At 37.0% G+C, this 24,938-nt stretch overlaps 1 long non-coding RNA gene across 1 annotated transcript; it reads left to right on the forward strand.

Moving 5' to 3' along the window:
* The first annotated feature begins 4,000 nt into the window (after positions 1-4,000).
* LOC132185612 (uncharacterized) lies at positions 4,001-5,434 on the forward strand. Its single transcript, XR_009440617.2, has 3 exons — positions 4,001-4,261; positions 4,808-4,975; positions 5,069-5,434. It is a non-coding gene; the product is annotated as an uncharacterized LOC132185612 (long non-coding RNA).
* The last annotated feature ends 19,504 nt before the right edge of the window (positions 5,435-24,938 follow it).

A 24,938-nucleotide genomic window follows, 5' to 3' on the forward strand; every position in this document is an offset into this window, starting at 1 on the left:
ACATATATACGAAACAGGTTATCATATATATATATATAACCTTTTTCGGATATATGTTCTTAATTATAAGTCTTACATTGCATGTTAATTACATGATGGTTTTAAAAAATCATAATCTATAAAAACAAATGACAATGTACATTAGGTGCTATAATAGTTTCTCCTTGTTTTACTATTTTTCTTTTATGTATTAAATGATATATGTTTCTACATATTCTCATTTTTCATAATTACATTAACTAGCGGCTATAAAAAATTAAAAAAAAAAAAAAATAGTGACCATGAGGTATATAAAAATCCATAATAAATCATCAATAGAAAATTGACCCTAATAAAAAAATTAAAAAAAAATTAAAAAAAAAATCCCATGGTAAATCTCTTTCTAAAATAAAAAATATTTACGTGCTCTTTCTCTTACAAGCTACATAAAAATCCCTAATAATATCGTTATAAACATTACATAGAGGTCTATAATTCGGAATGAATTGCATGGACTACCTCGACGAGTAATAACTTTCGAGGATGGGGACAAGGGTGGAGACAAGATGGACGAAGACTAGACATCTTTGTTGCGGAATGCAGCCGAAGCCCACTTGGTAGTGGCTGCACTTAGGGGGAGTGCAAACGAGCCGAGCTTGAGCGAGCTTCCCTTACTCAGGCTTGGCTCGTTTAAATTTTACTTGAGCTCGAGCTCGAGTCGAGCTCAAGGGCGAGCCAAAAAAATCGAGCTCGAGCTAATAATAAGTCGAGCCGAGCCAGCTCGCGAGCTGGCTCTTATATTTAATGTTTTTGTTTTTAAAAAAAAAATTAACTTCAAGTACTCTTAAACGGCTTAAGAAGTTAGTTTGCATATGAGTATTTGCTTAACTTGGCTAGTCGAGTATGGAGCCTGAGTCAATACAGCAAGGCATTTGGTTTCAAAGAGAGAGGATATGCATCCTTTTATAGATAAGCAAACTTGGAGATTAATATTTTCTTAACAATGTGGGAGAAGTTAATAGGTTGCATTCAGATTGCATTAGGACAACGCCCCTTACAAAAAACTATTTTTTCAACGTCTCTCTCTCAATCCCCCTCACCAGTCACAGCGCATCTTCCACCTGAACTCTCATTTCCCACTATCTCACTCTCGCTCATCAAACAGGTAGTGATAGTGTTTGGGTCTGTATGATTCTTCAATAGTTTATGCCTTTTGCAATTTCTCAATAGTTTCTGCTTGATTCTTCTTCCTTTTGTTTGGGTCTGCTCTAATTTAATCGAGGTCTTTTTAATGATTGCTCTCTCTCTCTCTCTTTGATCACGAAGGGTTTAGAATTTTTCATTCTCTAACGCTTAAATATAAGTACAATTTTAAGATTTTAATAATTATGAGATTTATAATTAATTATGTATTACTTAGTTTATATATATATATATATATATATATATATATATATATATATACACACACACACACGAGCTTATACGAGCTTGCTTACGAGCCTCACCGAGTCGAGCCGGGCTTGTTTCGTTTAATATTCGAGCTAGGATTTGTGTTCATGAAGTGCTTCATTTAATATTCGAGTCGAGCACGAGCCGAGCCTGAGCTTGCTCGCGAGACGCTTCGCTCACTTAATAGCCCTAGCTGCACTTATTACAACTGTGACCTTTGCAGCATGTATTACCATGCCTAGGGATTTCGCGAGTAGAGGAGAAGGCTCACACTCAGGCTTTGCACTTCTAAGAAAAAATGCTGCTTTCAAAGCATTCGTTATCACAGATACTATAGCAATGGTGTTGTCAAGTTCTGCTGTCTTTATCCACATATTGTTGCCATTGCTTTTCGAGAAGGATTACAAGGAATACCATCGCCGGGAAGTTGTCATTCTGGCCTTCATCCTCATTTTGGGGGCCATGATAACAATGGGACTAGCATTTGTCACGGGCACATATGTTGTGTTAATGCCTCCCTTGGATCTTGCCATTGCCAACTGTATCATTGGCCTAACCTTCTTCGTTATCATCTTCCTTGTGTTTCGAAAATTGAGAAAGGATGCCATATATGGATCCGACATTTGATTGACAATCATATTAAGTAAGAAGTGTAGTCTGATCGACAATCTAGTTACTTAATTTGGCATGTTATGAATTGATGATCCATCATCCATATATATATATATATAATAACTGACATTTGATGTGCGTTAATTTGCCTAAGAAATATATAGCTGTTGTATAGTTTCTCGAAATAGATGCGTTTTATGGTAATTTTGATAAGCATCCTATATATATATATATAATAACTGACATTTGATGTGTGTTAATTTGCCTAAGACATATATAGCTGTTGTATAGTTTCTCGAAATAGTATGTGTTTTATGGTAATTTTGATAAGCATCGTACATATAGTTGATCCTGGCTACCCATACTACTAATAGGCATCCATACGTGGCAGAACTGGGTCACATTCTCAGTTCATGATTACATAAATATTAACCACATGGCAGGAGCTTTTTGTGAAGTTGAAATAAGTGTACTTCATTTGTAGATTATTTTAGTCTAGTAATTAATTTTATATTTACTTTTCAATGTTTCATATTTTGTTTTTGCTACAAATTATATACTACATATAAACTGCGCATTTAATGCCCCAATCAAATGATTAGCAATGCAAATATTTTCTTATTATTTTTATGTATCATATATATACTTAATTACAGGTTTATTTTTAGTCGTGTCACCAAAATGAGATTTTGAGAAATCTTTTGTTCCATTACTTTCTTTCTCTGTTTTGGCTCTTTCAACTAGTATTTATATCTCTTTTGGTCCAATATTACATTGTTCTTATACTATTGAAGATTCTTTAAACTTTAATTTTTATGATAGTACGGCAGTTGCCCTAATTCCATCAAGCTTAAATGATTTTTTAATTTTTTTTTTTTTTCTTTTAGTTATTTGGATTTGAATATACGGATCATTGAATAGGTTGATAAATAAAGTGATAATATGTAAGCATATACATATATAATATCGCTACTCAAATAGCACACCATAATGCACCAATAGTAATATATTATATCAAGCGGAGATCCATTAATTGATGTTATTCTCCTACACATTTTTTGTCGAACTTTTTTTTTAAAAAAAACTACTATTAAATTTGTAGGACCCACATATGCTCCCACTTCCTTACACCCACTACTTCACATCCATCTGATCGATCATAGTGAATTAGTTCGATTGATCGTGATAGGATCAAACATCCGATCAAAAATCCGATCGAAAATCCGATCGATCCAAGTGAATTAGTTCGATTGATCGTGATAGAATCAAATGATCAATCAAATGTTCGATCGAAAATCCGATCGATCCAAGTGAATTAGTTCGATTGATCGTGATAGAATCAAATGATCAATCAAATGTTCGATCGAAAATCCGATCGATCAAACATCCAATCGATCCTAGTGAATTAGTTTGATTGATCGTGATAAGATCAAACATCTGATCGAAAATCCAATCGATCCTAGTGAATTAGTTCGATTGATAGTAATGGAATCAATTGATCGATCAAACATCCGATTGATCTTAATGAATTAGTTAGATTGATCATGATAAGATCAATTGATCGATCAAACTGAATACAATTGAAGGTTCAATCGAACATTCAATTGAACGATAAGCTTTTTATATTATCTTAGTGCATTAGTTATATTGATCTTAGATTATCTTTGGATTTGTATTGATCTTATAATTTATAAGATAAATATCAACTTAATGATCTTTATCATAAAAATTTATTAAACGGAAATTATTAGTTAATATTATAATAATAAAAACATATTAAAGGAGAAAATAAAGAAAAACAAAAATAAATAAAATAAAGAAAAATTAAAAAATTATAAGTATAATTTAAAAAAAAAAAAAAAAAAAAAAAAAATTGAGTCTCATTAGTGCGAAAAATAAGCGTCATCCAGTGGCGGGGTATCTGAAATTTTCGGACCAAAAATTTCATAAACCGCTTCTTTTTTTCCTCCAAACCTTCAAAACACCAGAATCCTCCCTAACACCCCTCTCACTCACCTCCCTCATCACTCTCACTCTCAATCTCTCTATCGCTGCTCTCCCAAACTTTGACTGACAAAAGCTTTCATACAAGGCTTTGCTGAGAAGCTGAAAGAGGGAGAGAGAGAGAGAGAGAGGGAGAGAGAAAGAAAGAGAGAGGGTGGATTGTTCGGGGAAGCCAGAGAAGAAAAAGAAAAAGAAGGGGAGAAAAATCCTCGAGGTAACCTCTTTAAACTTTAAATTTTTGCAATTTTTGTGGCCGGTGTTCTTGTTGTTGTAGAAGATTTGGATTAGTTTTTGATAATATTGAATTTGCTTGAGGTGGATTTCGGTTGCCGAGAAGAGTGGTGTGACCTTGATTTTTATTATTTCTCATTTTGTTGGGTTAGATTTTGTAGTTGACTTTGATTTGTGTTTGGTGATTTATGTTGAGTATCTCAAGTCTGAATTGGGTAATTCTAATTTGGCGTTGGGAACCCACGGATTTCATTGCGGCATTCAGTCATATATGTAGTTTCAGGCTTTAATCACCATGTGCACGGTCTTATTTGCTCTTATCTATAATTGGGTTCATTGTAATTTGTTGTGAAACTGTCACATGGTTTTGGATGTTGCTGAGTGTGTTGCTTATCTTCTAGGAATTGACTCTTCAACATTTGTACATGGAAGATTCATTGTCTTGCTCTTAAAAAACTTATTTGAATGTTTGCACTTTGAAATTATTCATGGCCTTGCACTGTAAGTGTTTGTTATGTTGTCCTTGAAGGTGAAATCTGCTATCCAACAAGCCCAGAGAAGTTTGGCGGTCAATAGGAATGAGGCAATGGCTGTTGCAGCTTTGCTACAGCTTGTCGAGACTTTGCAGCTTAATCTAAAAGCTGCAATTAAGGAAGATGCAGATTGGTACGGACGTTTCATGCCTCTCACATAAGAGGTAAGTAAAGCTTTAAGATTGAATCTGAGAACCTACTGCTCCATATTTTTTGAATTCTTGCATGCCCTTACTTCTTCTGGACGTTGCATGCAGATAATGGGATTGGTTATAAATTGATCATTAGTTAAGTTGATACAGCAAGTTATAGATGAAGATGGCTCTGTTAAAGACTCTGCGGTTTGTTCACTGTTACCTCACAGAATTTTCATCATTGCGGTTATGCATATTGTGACACCTAGGACTTTATTGATTTACTCTAGTTGAGATGGTTTCTGTGATATGTAGAACACTAGGTTGAACTTTTCTATTTTTGGTCAATAGCAATGCTTCTTGAGCAATATTCATTTGTTAAAAGATCCTGAACTTTCTATTGTTTCCCTTTGATCGACTGATCTATATGTTCTAAATATCAGTATCAATATTTATGAGTATTTCGTGATTCCAATGAGCAAGTTGTAACTCATAACTTTTTCCTTCTCTCATTTTCAAAAGGGCAGAGAGTGCTCTAAGTCCCTTCTATATCGTAGTCTCATTTCATTATTTATCACTATTTTTCTATGTTATTATTGATAATTTCATCTTAAAATATGTTATTGCCTTCTCTTTTCAAATATATGATTTAATGGACCGCCTAATTAGGAATGAAAAGAATGAAACACCATTTATGGTAAGAAGCATGCAATAAAAATGTATTTATTTTGTGTTTTCATGATTTTTCATTCTCCCTGATAATTATACCATTACTAGTTCAGGAAGTGAGTAACATTGTGTATTTATTTTGTCGTCTCTGTATTTAAGACGAGACCAGCTCCACTGCTTTATCCAGCACTTGCTTTTCGAGTGACATTTGTTACATAAATAGTATTACTAGTCCAGGCAATTATAAAAGTTTGAGCTGGGGTCCTATTAAGTCAAGTGTGGATTCCTTTAGTGCTTCTAAAGGAATTCTTACAAATAACTCTGCTAAAACATTCTAAATATAATGTATTTCTTATATACATAGATTGGAAAAGGAAAATAATAAAACTAGGTGGAGGCGAGAAGCTGAGAACATTACCTTTCTTTACCTTATAAGGATATATAGTACTTCTATCTAGCACAAGAGCTATGTGCCATGACCCTTTAAGATCACATATCTAAGCCATCCTGCAATCCATTTAATATGCTCATCCAAACATTTGATAATATTGTTGGTTGGAGTTTTGTTTTCATGATGCCCTTGCAGATATTTCATCAACCAATTGTTCTAGTTAGTTATTCCTTGGTTGCTTAGTGTGTGGAAGATAAATCTTACTATTTTAGACAACCAACCTTAACAATTTGTCAATCAATTCAAAGAGTTCAATAAAAGAGGAGGCTTTCATGTGAACAAGCATGTCAGAAGGAAAAAAAAAAAAAAGAAAGAAAGAAAGAAAGCTTTAAACGGTCTATATGTACATTGATGTTTTGAATTTTTTTAGCCACATTTATCTTTAGTTTCACTCAAAACAGAGTACAATATTTTTACTCTTGTCATGATTAATAGATAAATTGTTCAGGACACGTTCAATAAATAACAGGATCCAGTTATAGGAGGCAGCTTGCTTTTGACATACACAACTAGCTATGTTGCTCCTCTCCTTTTGCTCATAATTAACATGTATTGGTGGGACTGTTATTGATATATGTTAGAAATATTGTGGTTAAGAGTTAGCCGATATATGTTACTCATACCAGTGTTCCTTGGTTCTGCGATCGATCGCAGAACCAGAGGGTTTTCAAGTAGGTTTTTTATATTTTGCGATCGATCGCACTCTAAGTGCGATCGATCGCAGTACCAGAGGGTTTTCAAGTAGGTTTTTTATATTTTGCGACCAATCGCACTCCAAGTACGATCGGTCGCAAAATGTCGAAAACCTACTGGTACTGCGATCGATCGCAGATTTTTTTAAAGAAATTTTTTTTAGGACCATTAAGGTCCACTAAGTGGACGCTAATGGTTAACTACCAGCGTCCACTTTGGTTTGGACGCTGATATATATTTTTTTATTTTTTATTTTTTTAAAAAAAATTTTGAGGACCATTAGGGTCCACTTTATGGACGCTAATGGTTAACTATCAGCGTCCACTTTGGTTTGAACGCTGATAGTTAATTTTTTTTTTGGACCATTAGGGTCCACTTTATGGATGCTAATGGTTAACTATCAGTGTCCACTTTTAGTGGACGCTAATGGTTGATTATCAGCGTCGACTATGGCTTCCGTTTACATTATCTTTAAGGTCGAAATATTTCGACTTTTAAGGTCGATAAAGTGGACGCTAAAAGTGATCATTAGGGTCAACTTTAAGTGGACGCTGATAATCACGCATTTGATCATTAGGGTCGGACTATTAGCGTCGACACCTTTAAGGTCAAAAAGTCGACGCTGTTGTCAACAGCGTTCACTTTAGGACCTTTAGAAGTCGCCCCTAAAGGCCTAAATTCTTGTAGTCACTACAAGAAATTAGGTCTTTAGGGGCGACTCAAAGTCGCCCCTAAAGGTCCTAAAGTAGACGTCGTTGTCAACAGCGTCGACTTTTCGACCCTAAAGGTGTCAACGCTAATAGTCCAACCCTAATGATCAAATGTTTGATTATCAGGGTCCACTTAAAAGTCGACCCTAATGATCACTTTTAGCGTCCACTTTATCGACCCTAAAAGTCGCAATGTTTTGACCCTAAAGATGATGTAAACGAAAGCGAAAGTCGACCCTAATAGTCAAGCATTAACGTCCACTTTTAGTTAACCATTAGGGTCCACTTTGTCGACCCTAATGGTCCTTTAAAAAAAATAATAATAATAACTATCAGCGTCCAAACCAAAGTGGACGCTGATAGTTAACTATTAGCGTCCACAAAGTCGACCCTAATAGTCCTAAAAAATTAAAAAAAAAAAATTAACTGTCAGCGTCCACTTAGAGTCGACCCTAATGACCACTTTTAGTGTCCACTTTATCGACTCTAAAAGGCGCAATGTTTGGACCCTAAAGATGATGTAAACGAAAGAATTAGTCGACGCTGATAGTCAACCATTAGCGTCCACTAATGGTCCAAAAAAAATTAAAAAAATTGACTATCAGCGTTCAAATTAAAGTGGACGCTAATAGTTAACCATTAGGGTCCACTAAAAGTGGACCCTAATGGTCTTAAAAAATCAAAAAAAAAAAAAAAAAACTACAATCGATCGCACTGCAGTGCGATCGATCTCAAAATGCCGAAAACCTACTGACGTTGCGATCGATTGCACTTGGAGTGCGATCGATCGCAGTTTTTTTTACAAATCTGCGATAAAAAAAACATAACATTAATAGAGGACGTAAGTCCACTGTAACATTCTCTCTCAGTGCCTCATGGGGACGAGGAAAAGAGTCGTGTCATCACAAATGACGCCCTGCTTGTTTTTCCTCCAACAAATATCCATTGCCAATGCCACAAGCAACACAGGAGGAGATGCCAAATATCCATTGCCAATGCCAAAAGAAACAAGATCAGGTATCAGGAATGATAAAAAGTACAAACGAAAGTTCCAAAAACACAATTCAACTATTAACAAACACAACACTGTGTTCTAACTTTTAATACAACATACATATATACTACGTCTCTACCTCATTAAGGTAAATTTTTATCTATCCATTTTCTTTCTCAACAAAAAGTCACCAAAACTGTGGAATATAACATAAGAGTCATCACACAATTGGACCTTCTGAAATTCACTATTTTTGTTGTTGCTGCTGCTGCGGTGGGAAACTAGATGGGAAACTAGAATTGGTCATGCCAAGTCCCTCATTCTGATAAAAAGTTGACCCCTTTTGTTACAAAACCAATTTGAACATCAGCCTACTCCTTAATTATTGGTTCCAAACAGATAAAGTAAAAAACAAAAAAACAAACAAACACTTGGTGTACTCATTTGAACCCAAAATTGCAGAGTCGGCTAATCTCATATCATATATGCACACACTTTGTACCCCTGATCTCATTTTGTCTGGCAAATTACAACCAAAATACACCCTGTATTTTTAAAACCTCAAACAACAGTAGCCAATTGACTACTTTCATGCTATATATATATATATATATATATATATATATATATATATATATATATATATATATTTCTCTATTTTCCAGATAATTAACCATGAAACCCTTTCTCTGTCGAAAGAAAATAACTTAATTATACAAATACATACTACGAAAAAGATAACTTAGATTGCAATACGCACCCAAAGAGAACCCAACAAAACAAATCCAAAACCAAAACTCCAGAAATCAGGAAGCAACTAAACCTTTAAAGACGACAACACTTATTTTCCCAAAAATCACCAAGAATCAAATTATCTCAAATAAAGTCAAGAAGCCAAGAAAATAGAGAACAGACTTATTACCTTGGATGCACTGCCTTTAGGCCATCCAAGGCCTAATCCTCCTCCACCGTTGCTGGACAAAAGATCAAAAATTTCTTCGTTATTATATATCTCCAAGACCGTCCTTCGTCCCCATCTCCAAGAATATCCCTCAAAGACCCTTGGGCAATCACGAACCACAAACAAATGCAAACAGAGCAAAACTTTCATCCTCAAAATTACCTTTGTGAACACATTTTTGCTTTCTTCCCTTCTACTCTCCGATTTGGGCAAAAAGAACATGCCAACAGCATATTCCCCTGCTGGTGGAAGCTCAAACCCAAGATCCTTAACAACCTGAGAAATGGCATGCCAAAAACAATGAAGCATTGCCAAATGAAGCATTTGCCAAACCAGAAGCAAGACAAATCCTCCTCCTTGCCCCAAAAGGCATCATCTTTATTTCCCTGTTTCCCGTTATATCAAACACTTCCCCTCCTCCACCACTCAAGAATCTTTTAGGTTTGAAAGCCATCGGATCCATCATAGGAGGGAGGGAGAGCAGCGGGAAGGAAAGTTGGGAGAGCCGTGGGAGAGAGATCGAGAGTGGGAGTGATGAGGGAGGTGAGTGAGAGGGGTGTTAGGGATTTTTGTGTTTTGAAGGTTTGGGGAAAAACAGACGCGGTTTATGAAATTTTTTGTCCGAAAATTTCATAAACCCCGCCACAGAATGGCGCTTAATTTTTTGCACTCAATAGTGGCGACTCTGGAGTCGCCGCTATTGAGGGTTTTTTTTTTTTTTTTTAATTATACTTACAATTTTTTTAATTTTTGTTTTTCTTTATTTTCTCTTGTAATATGTTTTTTTTATTATTATAATATTAACTAATAATTTCCGTTTAATAAATTTTTATGATAAAGATCATTAAGTTGATATTTATCTTATAATTAATTATAAGATCAATACAAAATCCAAAGATAATATAAGATTAATATAACTAATGCACTAAGATAATATAAAAAGCTTATAGTTCAATTGAATGTTCGATTGAACCTTCAATTGTATCCAGTTTGATCAATCAATTGATCTTATCGTGATCAATATAATTAATTCACTAGGATCTATCGGATGTTTGATTGATCGATTGGTTCTATTACGATCAATCGAACTAATTCATTAGGATCGATTAGATTTTCGATCAGATGTTTGATCTTATCACGATCAATCGAACTAACTCACTAGGATCGATTGGATGTTTGATCAATCGGATTTTCGATCCAACATTTGATTGATCATTTGATCCTATCACGATCAATCGAACTAATTCATTAGGATCGATCGGATGTTTGATCGATCATTTGATCCTATTACGATCAATCGAACTAATTCATTAAGATCGATCTCAATCGAACTAATTCATTAGGATCAATCGAATGTTTGATCGATCACTTGATCCTATCACGATCAATCAAATTAATTCAGTGGGATCGATCGGCTATTTGATCGATCATTTGATCCTATCACGATCAATCGAATTAATTCAGTAGGATCCATCGGATGTTCGATCGATCATTTGATCAATTAATTATATATATGAATATATATTATATACATACTTGTTAGTTACTATATACTAACTTAGTATTACTATTAAGTTAAGTGGTAGATCACATGATCTAAAGATGATGTGAATTGTAATTAGAAAGAAAAAAAAAAAAAAAAAAAAAGATTATGTGAATTATTATATCATATGATCATATATATCACAAATTAAGTGATTAATATTAGAATCAACAATGTGTTTGTTTAGAGATATATGTTGTTGTTATGTTTAGAGTATTATGCTGTAGATATCATTATAAGTTAGATGTTTCGTCATATGGTCTACCATTATAATTTATATGATTATATAAAATGATCAATTGATGATTAAATCATGTGATTATATAATAACAAAATATACATATATAATATGACGTAAGTCAGAAGTATTTACAAACTCATACAAATACAACAATTAAGTACCCAGAGACTTAATAACTAGTTACTTAATAAACTAACATATTAACTAAGTTAATATATTAAATTACTAACCTAGTATAATTTACTATAGGTTATTTTGACAAAAACAAATTATATGTTACTTAACATATATATATATATATATATATATATATATATATATATTATACATACTTGTTCGTTAATATATACTAACTTAGTATTACTAAGTAAGTTAACTATTTTCAAAAAACAATGACATGATGATGTGTATTATCATTCTAATTACATTAGATCATAGTTAATTAGTTAATTAAGTATGCTCTAGTGTAATTAGAATGATAATACATATGAACATGATCTAATAATGTTTTTTTTTTTTTTTAGAAAACTTTGTCCTATTCTTCATGAATTAAGTTTCATAATATTTAAGTATAATGTATTATCACTATAATTTATATGATTATATGACATGATCAACTAATTATTAAATCATATGATTATACAATAATAAATTATACATATATAATATGATATAAATATACAAATATATACTAATACAATAATTAAGTTTCTAGAGACTTAGTTTCAATGTATGTTATAAGTCCATCTATGTTATACATTACTTTTCAAAAAGCTTTAGTGGACGCTATTGAGCTTGTAGTTTAATTTTATTCTTTTTTTTAAAAAAAAAAATTTTAGAAGAGCTTTAGCGTCTACCAAAGTGGACACTATTGGGCATCAATTTTATTATTTTTTTATTTTTATTTTTTTAATTTTTCTACCTACTCTTTAGGGTCGACAAAGTCGACCTTAATACTTAACTATTAGGGGCGACTTTGAAAGTCGACCCTAATACTTGGCATCAATTTTTTTTTATTTTTCTACCTACTCTTTAGGGTCGACAAAAATCGACCCTAATACTTAACTATTAGGGGCGACTTTCAAAGTCGACCCTAATACTTGGCATCAATTTTTTAAAAAAAAAAAAAAAAAAAAATTTTTTTTTTTACGTACTCTTTAGGGTAAATACTTAACTATTAGGGGCGACTTTGAAAGTCGACCCTAATACTTGGTATCAATTTTTTTTTAAATTTTTTTTTTTTCTACCTACTCTTTAGGGTCTACAAAAGTCGACCCTAATACTTAACTATTAGGGGCGACTTTGAAAGTCGACCCTAATACTTGGCATCATTTTTTAAAAAAAAAAAAAAAAAAAAAATTATTTTTCAACCTACTCGTTAGGGTCGACAAAAGTCGACCCTAATACTTAACTATTAGGAGCGACTTTAAAAGTCGACCCTAATACTTGGCATCAATTTTTATTTTTTATTTTTAATTTTTTTTTCTACCAACTCTTTAGGGTCAATAAAAGTCGACCCTAATACTTAACTATTAGGGACGACTTTGAAAGTCGACCCTAATACTTGGCATCAATTTTTTTTTTTTTTTTTTAATTTATTTTGCTACCTACTCATTAGGGTCGACAAAAGTCGACCCTAATACTTAATTATTAGGGGCGACTTTAAAAGTCGATTCTACCTACTCTTTAGGGTCGACAAAGTCGACCCTAATACTTAACTATTAGGAGTAACTTTCATAGTCGACCCTAATACTTGGCATCAATTTTATTTTTTTATTTTAATTTTTCTACGTACTCTTTAGGGTCGACTCTCAAAGTCGACCCTATTGATTTTTTTTATTTTTATTTTTTATTTTTTATTTTTCAGCTTTTAGCATGCACTTAAGTGGACGCTATTGGTATACTATCAGTCGACGCTAAAAGTTTTTTTTTGGCCGCTTAAATTTTTCCCGCCCCTTGAATAATTCCCGCATGTATATTAGGGTCGACTTATTAGCGTCCACTTGAAAGTGGACGCTAATAGTCAACTTTTCGACCCATTATTAGCGTCCACTTTCATGTGGACGCTAATACTTAACTATTGAAAGTCGCCCCTAATAGTTGAGTATTAGGGGCGACTAATAAGTCGCCCCTGATGAGTAACTTTCTTGTAGTGAGTGATGGTAGAAACAAAGCCAAAGAAAGCATACAGAAGGAAAGACAGTTCTCTTCTATAATCCTATTATGTTAATCTTTTCAATTATATTAGTATTTTGATTAATTAGTGAACCCCATAATAGGTAAATCTTGCATTATGAACTCCTTTTTCTCAAGAATAAGACAAGTATTACGTATCACATGAATGGCAACTGACAAATACAATAATTCGTCACTTCATCATATATATTCTAAAACATTAATTTCCAGAGCTAAAAAGTAATAGATTCAAACCGACAACATGATACCCATTAAAAATACTCCATACCCAATTAATTAAAGAGACAACGTAAAAGATAGAGATAGTTAAACAATAATTGAAAAGGCTAGAAAACGATACGATGCAGCTGATTGAATTGCTCGGATTTTGTAAACAATTACAGAGTAATCAAATAACAGTTAACATCAAAACATTTGAATTTCAAAATAAAACTGATAAGCTGTAAGGACGGAACTAGAAATTCAAATTAAAAAAAAAAATGTAATGGCCAAAAAAAGAAGACAAACTATTTTTTTAAACAAATTTAAAGATTTCAAAATCTTTTTAACAATTTTTTTTTTTTTTTTTTAAACAAAAGGTTGATATTTCAGGGTTTTGGAGGCTGTCAAGACGAGGTCTGACTTATATATTGTGATAATTGCTCCAACTTCTTGACAGCCAAAGTTCATCAACTTGGAAGAACGACGTGTTATCCATGCATGTTTAATTAGAATCTAACACAAGAAGTATATTTCTTCAAATTTCAAATATTATTTTCAAATTAGAAGATTTAAATTTTATCATGATCAGCTTGTCGATATTAATGTATGAATGAATATGATAGCTATTGTTGAGGGAATAAATGTTGAATTCTTAACATCCTAAGAATTTTAAAGAATCCTAATTTAATACGAAGAGTGATTTATAACTAGGCTCATGAATCACATAGATGTCTACCAGTTTTAGGCAAAATTTGTTGCAAAAGTTAATGTGTCGAGAGGTATATATGTGTGCCAATCAATTTGCTACTTTTCTACTTTTTTCCCCTTTTCCTCTCTCTCGCTTTGATTAAAAAATAAAAAATAAAAAAATATTCAATTTGCTACGAGGTATATTGGCTTTGCATTTCTCAATCATATTTATAAGAATTCCACATAACTATCACATTGTACCAAATTTTCCCATGACATAATGATGTAGGACACACCCAAGAAATTAGTCCGGGGAGGAGTTTTGGAGAGATTATTCTAGGAAGAGTTTCCGAGAAATAATTCTTGAGACTTCATCCTTAGAGATTTTTTCGAGAGATCATTCCCGAGAATCCAAATCCGATGGATGATCGCCAAAAGGTAACCCGAGCCATTCCAATCCAAAAGTTCATACCAAAGGTTAACATGCATAGCCCAAGATGAAAAAGCACAACTGGCACATTAATGATGAGAATCACCGCTAAGTTAAGATCTTTTTTTTTTTTTTTTTTTGAAGTGGAACTCAGAAATTTCATTCAATAATCAAAACACTTTTCATCCGATACAATATCACGAATGCATAGAGGGGTGGAACCCCGCCATTGATGTTCCTCGATCAACTGCAATGCCGCCTTTGCCAACTTATCCGCTGCTGAATTTGCTTCTCTCCTGACATGAACCACTTGCCAGGACTTGCAGCTTCCCATCATCAACTTCGTGTCTTCCAACCATGGTCCCACCGTTGCCCAACACATATCATCACCTTGCAGTCCCGTTACCACCCCAAGGGAATCCCCTTCAAGTATAGCATTCTCCACGCCTAGACTGCGAATGAAGTGAGCTGCTGTCCACACTGCGATAGCTTATGCTGTCATGGGATCAACAATATGTGGCCTAGAGGAGCATTTGGCTGCAATCACCTCCCCACCATGATTTCTTATTACGATTCCCACACCCATTCTTTTCCCTTCTATATCAATCGCTGCATCCCAGTTACACTTCACATATTCTAAAGGTGGTAATCTCCAACGGACCAGTGGTCGTTGATAGCCTCGCTGATCTTCCTCTTTTCTGCCGGTGTCTGCAGATTTTGCTGCCTCAATTTGGTCAGAAGCCGTTTGCAACAGATAATCAGGGGGGGAGAATTTTCCTTCGAAAACCCATTTGTTCCTCCGTAGCCATATCTGCCGGGCAGTACATGCAAAAAAATCTACTTCACCTTCATCCAGCCGACTCAATAATCCAACCACAATATCCAGGAAATTACTTTCAGCCGTAATACTTTTTTGAAGCTTTTTCAAACTCCCATGCCAGACATCCTGTGCCGCTGGGCATGTCCACAGAGCATGGCTTACAGTCTCAGCTTCCAATCGGCAGATAGGGCATAGCGGGTCCTTCATAATTTTTCGTTTGTGCAAGTTCTCATTTGTTGGCAAAATGTTATTGCATGCCTGCCACATAAACATCTTCACCACCCTTGGGCCTCCTAGACGCCATAATCTTCTGCACAAGGCCCGATTTGGACCCCTTTCCGAACACTCTCCCACCTGCCTAGACTTGGCCTCCACCGCAACATGGTAAGCACTTCTTACAGTGTATTTCCCATGTTTTGTTGGGCCCCAAATCATTTTATCTGCCTGGGTGTTTGGGCATATAGGAATGCCACAAATCGAGCTAGCCTCGTCAGGATTGAAAATGGCTTCCACCAAAGGAACATTCCACCACCTAGTAGTGTTATCAATGAGTGCCTCCACCTTTGCGTTTCCCTCTAAAAGCCAGATGGGGGTTTGTACCGCATGAGTGGAGTGGACGGGTAACCAACGATCACCCCAAATGGAAATGGATTTTCCATCACCAACCCGCCACACTAAACCTTCCCGGAGAAGAACTTTTGCGTTCCAAATGCTTCGCCACGCATAAGATGGCCTCTTTCCCACCGGGGACTCCAAAAAAGAACTGTGGGGAAAATACTTTTCTTTAAAAATTCTCGCCACTAAAGAATCCGGATGGTTTAGTATCCTCCAACCTTGTTTAGCTAACAGTGCCAAGTTAAAACTTTCCAAATCGCGATAACCCAATCCCCTCGCTTCCTTTGCCAGCCCTAACTTCTCCCAACTCATCCATGCTATTTTATTTCCATTGTCCTTGTGCCCCCACCAGAATTTTGACATCATAGTATTAATCTCCCGACACAAAGACTTTGGCAGTTGGAAAACACTCATGGTGTATGTCGGGATTGCTTGTATCACTGATTTGAGGAGCACCTCCTTACCCGCTTGGGACAGGAACTTCTCCTTCCAACCATGAACCTTATCCCAGACACGAGCTTTTAATCCTTCAAACGACCGTAGTCTTGATCTTCCTATAAGAGCAGGCAAACCCAAATAAGATTCATATCTTTGTGTAATCGGAACCCCAATAACTTGTGAAATTAATTCTCGATCCCCTGTCGAAGTATTGCGGCTAAAGAAAATGGAGGTCTTCTCCTTATTTAGTTTCTGTCCCGACGCTCTCTCATAATCCTCCAACACTTTTTGCAGACTTCGTAATTCGGTCTCTTTTGCTTTGCAAAACAGAAGGCTATCGTCTGCAAAGAAAAGGTGATTTATCCGCGTGCCCCCACGAGTAATAGGCAAACCTGAAAATCCTCCCCTGCTCTCCATACTATGTAGGGCAAAACTGAGCCCTTCCGCACACATTATGAAAAAATATGGCGAAAGAGGGTCCCCTTGTCGCAAACCCCGTGTCGGAATTACTTGCCCATATGCCTGCCCATTTATAAGGACCGAGTATTTTACCGTTCGGACACAAGTCATCACCAAAAACACCCATCTATCAGCAAACCCCATTCTTCTCATCACAAACTCCAAGAAGTCCCATTCAACTCGATCATATGCCTTGCTCATGTCGAGCTTCAAGGCCAAATAACTCTCCTTACCCACCATACAAGAGTCCATGGTGTGTAAAGCTTCAAATGCAATAAGGACATTGTCCGTGATGAGTCTCCCCGGGACAAAAGCACTTTGGTTTGGTGCGATTATCTCCCCCAACACCCTTTTCAGTCTATTGGCCAGCACCTTTGCAATTAGTTTATAGATAACGTTGCATAGGCTGATGGGGCGGAATTCCGTTATCCGAGAAGGATTTTTAACCTTGGGAATAAGTGCTATATGGGTGAGATTTATAGCTGCATCAAAAACCCCATTATTTAAAAAATCAAGAACAGCATTGCAAACTTCGTTACGTACCGTACTCCACGAGTGTTGATAGAAACAAGCAGAGAAACCATCTGGGCCCGGCGATTTTAGCGGATGCATTTGCGACAATGCTTTGTCCACCTCCACCGCCTCAAAAGTAAATAGCAAACGAGAGTTCATTTCATTTGTAACCCTGGCTTGCATCCCTTCTAGGAGCATCTCCTTTCCCCTCGTCCCTCCAGAAGTGAATAAATCCTGGTAAAAATCCACGAAAGCATGGCTGATTTCATCCACCTCGGACCACTCCCGTCCTTCAGTATCAACTACCCGCTTTATCGTGTTTACTCTCCGTCTGTGATTGGCCCAGGCATGAAAAAAGGTTGTGTTTCTATCTCCATTCCGGTACCAATTCCGTTTTGCTCGCTGTTTCCACCGAGTATCCTCAAAATCCAGCAGTGAATCAATCTCCATTTGAAGCCGTTTAATGGCCTCATTTTGACCGGGTCCCTCTTGGCCTTGAAGTTTTGCCAACAATTCAGTTTTTTCTTTCACGATATTTTCATTATGCTTGAATTTTTCCCTGCTCCAGCCCTTTAGTCGTGATCTGCACCGGTCCAAGCCCCTTCTCACCCTCATCATTGCCCCTTCTTCCCCACTTCCACCCGCCTCCCAAGCCTCACGAATAATAGCTCCATAATCTTCATCGGGAATCCAGCTCGCCTCAAACTTAAAACCTCTCCTGCCCTGTAAACTCCGCGGCTGTGTGTTAGAGAACGAAACATATAGTGGATTGTGGTCCGAAGCACGTGCTGCCAAGACATATACCCCAGCTGTTTTGTACATATTGCACCATCCACTATTGCCGATAGCTCGGTCTAATCGTTCTTGCGTGAAAGAGGCATCTTGGCGTTTATTTGACCATGTAAAGCTCGGGCCCGAGAACCCCAAATCTCCCAAATTGCAATCCTCCAAAGCTACCCGGAATGCCTTCATTTGTCCCTCACGTCGTCGGTTCGCCCCAGCTTTTTCAGATTGGTGAACTATCTCGTTGAAATCTCCTACACACAACCACGGGGCCGGAGCAAAAATTTTTAAGTTTGATAGGAGGGACCACGATTCCATTCTTTTAGTAGGATCAGGGTGACCGTAAAACCCCGTAAGCTTCCAGGGCACTTCATTGTCCGGCATCTTAACAATTGCATTGATATGGCGACGAGAATAGTTTTGAATTTCTAATTCCCCCGCCACCTTCCAAAGAAGAGCCAAACCTCCACTCCTCCCCACCGGCTCCACCACAAACAACCCTTCAAAACCATACTTCACTCTTAACCTTTCCATGCGTTTCTTGTTGCTAATAGTTTCCATTAGAAACAAAAAACTGGGTTTCTTTTCCTTGACCATTTGGTCAAGGTCTCGAACTGTCCGAGGGTTCCCAAGCCCTCGGCAGTTCCAACTAAGGAGACTCATTGAGATTGGCGGGGCTGCAGAGCAGCCGCCGCCACACCCTTTTTCTCACTGTTCGTTCCCTCCTCAACAAGGCAGATTTTTTTAATGCTCCTGTCTCCATCGTCCCTTATCTCTTGGTTTTTGGCTTTTCTTTTCTCTGAAACTGACTGTGATGCACCCTCTCTCCCATCCTTTGGAGTCCTAGCTTTTCTTTTCCATCTCCTCAGGTTTGTTTTCGGCTCCTCAGTCCTCACCATTGTGGTCGGTGATACCTCCTCCATTACATCACAATCGTCCTCAAGGTCCACTCTATGCGAACGCACGTCCGTAGTAACTCTGCCGATAAAAATTTTTTCCACGTCACCTTCCTTTGGCAGGGTGGACCCACCTTGCGGACTTTCCATATCTGTCAATCCCATATTAGGTTTCGCAACAGGGACCTGCTTGGGCCCTCCAAATTTACCCTTATTCTTGGCCCCTTCTTTTTCCACATTGACATCCCATTCTGCTTGAGGCGCCAAATTATCTATTTTGCTCATCCCTCCCAATTGCACCGTATCAAGTCCCCTGATTTCCGCCCCTAATTTCCTTTCCCCCAATCTCGCTTCCTCCTTATGGCAAGAATCTGATCTTTGACTGCTGGCTTCTTCACTGTCATAATTGTAACGGCTAGGGTTTCCTTGTGGGTAATGAGTTGCCGTGTTGCCCCACTCTTTGAACGAGGAACCGCCGTCTCTGGCCTGCTCTGCCGAGAAATTTATTCCGCCCTCCCGAGAACCTCCATTGCTCCGTCGTGAATCTTCAGCCCGCAACCAAACTCCCCACTCTTTTGCCCTGCCATCATTAGTCTGTTTGGTATGAGCCTGCATCGGACACCCTTTCACACCATGCAAGATCCTCCCACAGTCAAAACAGAGCATAGGGAGTTTTTCATATTTGAAAATCACCCAATATGATTTTCCTCCCAACTGCAGTGCTCGGCCTCGTTCCAGTGGCTCATGGAGGTTTATATTCACTCTAATACGTAAACAACGCCCCCATCCCTCTCCATCTCCAGCTACATCGACTTCCTCAACGGAGCCCAGTGACTCACCAATTTTGATCCCTACTGTTTTGTTCATGCATAATAAAGGCATTTCATGGACTTGAACCCAAAACGGCGAGTGAGAGAACACTAATTGCGATGGTGGTGTGCTCCCATCGAACTCTTGCAATACCAATATTTGTCGATCGAATGACCATGGTCTGCCCTCTAGTACCCGTCTTTTGTCCGATATCTCCTCAAACTCAAACACCCAAACATTATCAAGCACCTCCTTGAAAACCACCGAACCAGCCAAGCGCCATATCCGGGATAAGACCGAACGGAATGCCTCCTTGTTGACCCTACGCTCCCCACCAATCCTTCCCACCAGGCACCGCTCCCCTTTTACACGGCCATTAGCTATTTCCCCCTCACAGATTACCACACCCCTCCTCTCCCCTTCAGTCAAGTTAAACTTGCCACACAGTTTCTCCAACTCGTCCGCCATTATAGGAACGATCACGATGTCCCGCCGTCTTAGTTGACAACCGTTTTCAACCTTCTCCCCTGCTGTAGCCGGTAGAAGACAAAACCTCCCAACCTAGCCGTTTCCCAGAGAAACCCTAGAGGAGACTTTCACTCCTTTAGATATTACTTGAATTCAATATGTTAATAAGTTAAGATCTTATTTACTGAAGATTTTATTTTATTTTATTTTATTTTAATTAAGACTTTATTTCTTTTTTTTACCGGTCGTGTTTTGCTTTCTTCGAGGAAAATAGGATTGCATCGCTGACAAAGGTAGTCTTTTGTCGAGAAAAGGCATGACCATCTATATATGTTGATGTTTATCAAATTTTCACATGACATAATAATGTTATTGAGGTTGGATGAGTCATGGAAATTTTTAAGGCCGTTTGCTAACCTCTTCCATGTCTTTTCTTTTTGCTATCAAGAAAGTTTTTTTTTTTTTTTTTTTTTTTTTTTTTAAAAAAAAATAAATAAACATTAATTTTAACCACAAAACATTTACTACAAAGTCAAATGAATTTCACATTTATGTCATATCAAAATAAGTTTTCAATAAAAAAAAAATACATTCTAAAAAAGAAGGGTTATCAAACACTTAAATACTTTATTTTGTATTCTCATATATGATTGGTTTGTATTATTTTTTTGGTCTATTACACAACACCAACAAAATATAAAAGTTATTATATTAAGTTTAAAACAATATTGTTAAGGACTCAGTCTTCGTTGGACGCTAGGGAAGTCCAGGAGCACTACGTCAGAAGCGAGTGTATGGAAATATTGGTGTTGAAATTAATAACACTAGTCAATCAAAGACCAACTAATTCGTGATTACTTTTTCAATAAAGACCTGTCACATATATCTCGAGACCAAGAGTCTTCATTTCACATTTGTGATTAATTCATCACGACTGGATTTGTAATTATATGCAGTAGTGTTTGGAAATTCAGCTGCAATTAATCCTTGTTAACTTCTTTATGATTGTACTATATATAACCAGTCAAAATTTTCATTTACAAACGTCAAATCAAGAAATAAAAAAAAAAAAACCTAGACCTTTTTTAGGAATCGATAGTTTGTGGAGAGCCTTTTCACTTGAAGACAACTTTTCCACCAAAATCTTTGCAGGTGAGTAAGCTTTTGCTTCCCAAACTGATGTACCTCAGCAAATCTTAAGCTTGAGACCCACTTGCAACATTTCCACCAAATAAGATACGTGCCCAATTTTTGAGACCATGTGTGAGGGAGAGGATAGATATGAACAACTAAGGAAAGAGACTCTTGTAGGTGACAGGAAATTTCCTCCCAACAGCTTGGAAGAAATTTGTGTCCAAAAATAAGAGCCCCTTCTTGTACAGTTTGACAAAGTCGGTCTTATTGAGTGGCCCTCCTATGGCAGCAACCCTTTCTTGAATTGGTGGCGACAAAGCAAGTCATGCTTATATGCGTGACTTTTTGAGAAAAAAGACAAAGAATAAAAAGCAAGAGAGAGAGAGAGAGCAACGTCAAGTTAGAGAGAAAGGAAAGAAAAGTTGTGGCTTTTCATTCTACATTTATCGTCATGTTGTTACTGCATTTGTGATTTGCCTATATATTTGGGAGTAACGTTTGCCTTACTCCACACTAATAACAATTTCACACGCCCCATTTTCCTTTATTTTTTCTGATGCTTATTTTCTTTTCCCTTCGTCTCCGTCGTCTCCCCATTACACTCTTCTCTCTCTCACACACAAACATAGTCGATCACTCAATCTGAACATATCGACTTGAAGTGACTTTCGCAACAAGAGACGCGACTCACGACTATCATCACTACCATTTTCACGGTAGATTCAACTTGGTAATTAATTCGTCTTATCTCACCATTTTTACTCCACTACCTATTGATTATATATTCCTTTTTATTTTGGATGTTTGTTTGTGTTTAGCTGTTAAAATTTTGCAGAGGAATTTGTGTTGGGTTTAGGATGCAGTTAGGATTTATTTTTGGGGTTTTAGGGTGCGTTGATAGAGGGAGTTTGGTGCCTGCATGCAGAGTGCAAATGCCCCTGACGGGATCCAGTCAAGCTGCATCACCACTGCACGTAACACGTTGTAGATAATCTTTGGGGAAACTTCAGAAAACCCCCTTGAACTTCCAGTCATTTTGACATACCCCCCTTGAATTTTCAAAACTCTCACTTAGGCCTCCTGAACTTTGGTTTCCTCATTTTGGACCTTTTTAATTTTTTATACCTATTTTACCCTCAACCAAAACTACGTCGTTTTGGACTCCAAAACTACATCGTCACCCAACCCAAAACGATGTCATTTTGGACTCCAAAACTACATTACCACCCAACCCAAAACGATGTCGTTTTGAGCATAATATAATAAAATAATAATAATAATAAAAAAAAAAACGAAATCGGGGGTGGCTAAAGGCCAAAATGCGGTGGCCGAACCACCCCATTTGTGAGCCAAGGGGGTGGCTGAGCCACCCCAAAAAGGCCCAAAAAAAAAAAAAACAAACTAGTGGGGGGGGGGGGGGGGGGGGGGGGGAGGGGGGGGAATTGGGTGCATTTGGGGGTGGCCGGACTACCCGCAAGGGGCTGGGGGTGGTTTCGGCCACCCCATACGGCCGGTATGGGGTGGCCGAAACCACCCCAGCCCAGACCACCCCAAAAACATCCCGATCCCCCTTTTTTTTTTTTTTTTGGGCAAGGGGGGGGGGGGGGGGGGTGGCCGGACCACCCCCTTGGCCAAGGGGGTGGTTCGACCAGCCCCAGATCGGCCAGGGGGTGGCTCCAGCCACCCCCTTGGCCGAAAATGGGGTGGTCCGGCCACCCCATTTTGGCTAAGGGGGTGGCTCCACCCCCGATTTCTTTTTTTTTTAAAAAAAAAAAAAAAAATTATTTATTTATTTATTTTGCTTTTCTTTTAAAAAAAAATTAATGTCTAAAACGACGTCGTTTTGGGCTGGGTAGGTGTTGTAGTTTTAGGACACAAAACGACGTAGTTTTGGGAGGGTAAAATGGGTATAAGAAGTCAAATTATTTGACTTTAATGTTAAAAAGGTCCAAAATAAGAAAAAAACCAAAGTTCCGGGGGCCTAAGTGAGAGTTTTGAAAATTCAGGAAGGGTATGTTAAAACGGTTGAAAGTTCAGGGGGGCTTTCTGAAGTTTCCCCATAATCTTTTCATACACCACTGTCTTTGTCTTACATCTTATCATTTCTTTTACTTTTTCCCTTTTCCTTCAATTTGTTCATACCTGCTCAAATTATTTACCGAGGTAAAACTCTCTGAAACTAGTGCGGAATTCAATTTTATCCTTAAGTTGTTACCGACTTTGCCTATAAAGGGAACAACATTGCCTTAGAGCATTTTCAGCAGCTTTCTCGTCATTTTTCTTACATTTAAGGATCTAAATTACTTTTTGCTTCTCTATGTCAAAATACACCACAATAGCTTCCTTAATTATTCTCTATATCATTAAAATATTTATTTCTTAAAATTATATCATATATATGTGAGGAGAGAGGAGAGAGAATTGTAAGAAGAAATAGGAGAGATGAGAGAGTAGAGAAGAGAGAGAAACCTTTTTTATTTTTTTATTTTAATAATCATAAGGATTGCAATAGTGGAATCCAAAACATTAGGTTCTACTATAGCAATCCTAATATTTAAGGTTCATTTAGGTAATCTGCTGTGGAATGTTTTTTGTAATTTTTTGGACATATTCTCTAAATTTAGCGAACAAACTCCCTTATAGAGAGTCTGGTGAAAATTATCTAACTCCACACTACTCATAACCATTTCATGCACCCGCCTTTTTCTTTATGATCGTACTATATATAACCAGTGAAAATTTTCATTTACCAACATCAAATCAATAAAATAAAATAAAATAAAAAACTCAAGACCTTTTTAGGAATCGATAGTTTTTGGAGAGCCTTTTCACTTGAACACAACTTTTTCCCACCAAAATCTTTTCAGGTGAGTAACCTTTTGCTTCCCAAACTGACGTACCTCAGCAAATCTTAAGCTTGAGACCCACTTACAACATTTCCACGAAACAAGATACGTGCCCAATTTTTCAGACCATGTGTGAAGGAGAGGAGAGATATGAACAACTAAGGAAAGAGACTCTTGTAGGTGACAGGAAATTTTCTCCCCCCAGCTTGGAAGAAATTTGTGTCCAATAATAAGAGCCCTTTCTTGTACAGTTTGACAAAGTCGGTCTTATTGAGTGGTCCTCCTATGGCAGCAGCCCTTTCTTGACTTGGTCGCGACAAAGACAAGACAAAGAATTAAAAGCGAGAGAGAGAGAGAGAAAGGAAAGAAAAGTTGTGGCTTTTCATTCTACATTTTATCTTTTTTTTTTTTTAATTTATTTTTCCTTGTATT

Source organism: Corylus avellana, chromosome 7 (assembly GCF_965113065.1).
Source record: "Corylus avellana chromosome 7, dhCorAvel1.hap1.2, whole genome shotgun sequence".
In the NCBI taxonomy this organism is placed as follows: Eukaryota; Viridiplantae; Streptophyta; class Magnoliopsida; order Fagales; family Betulaceae; genus Corylus; species Corylus avellana.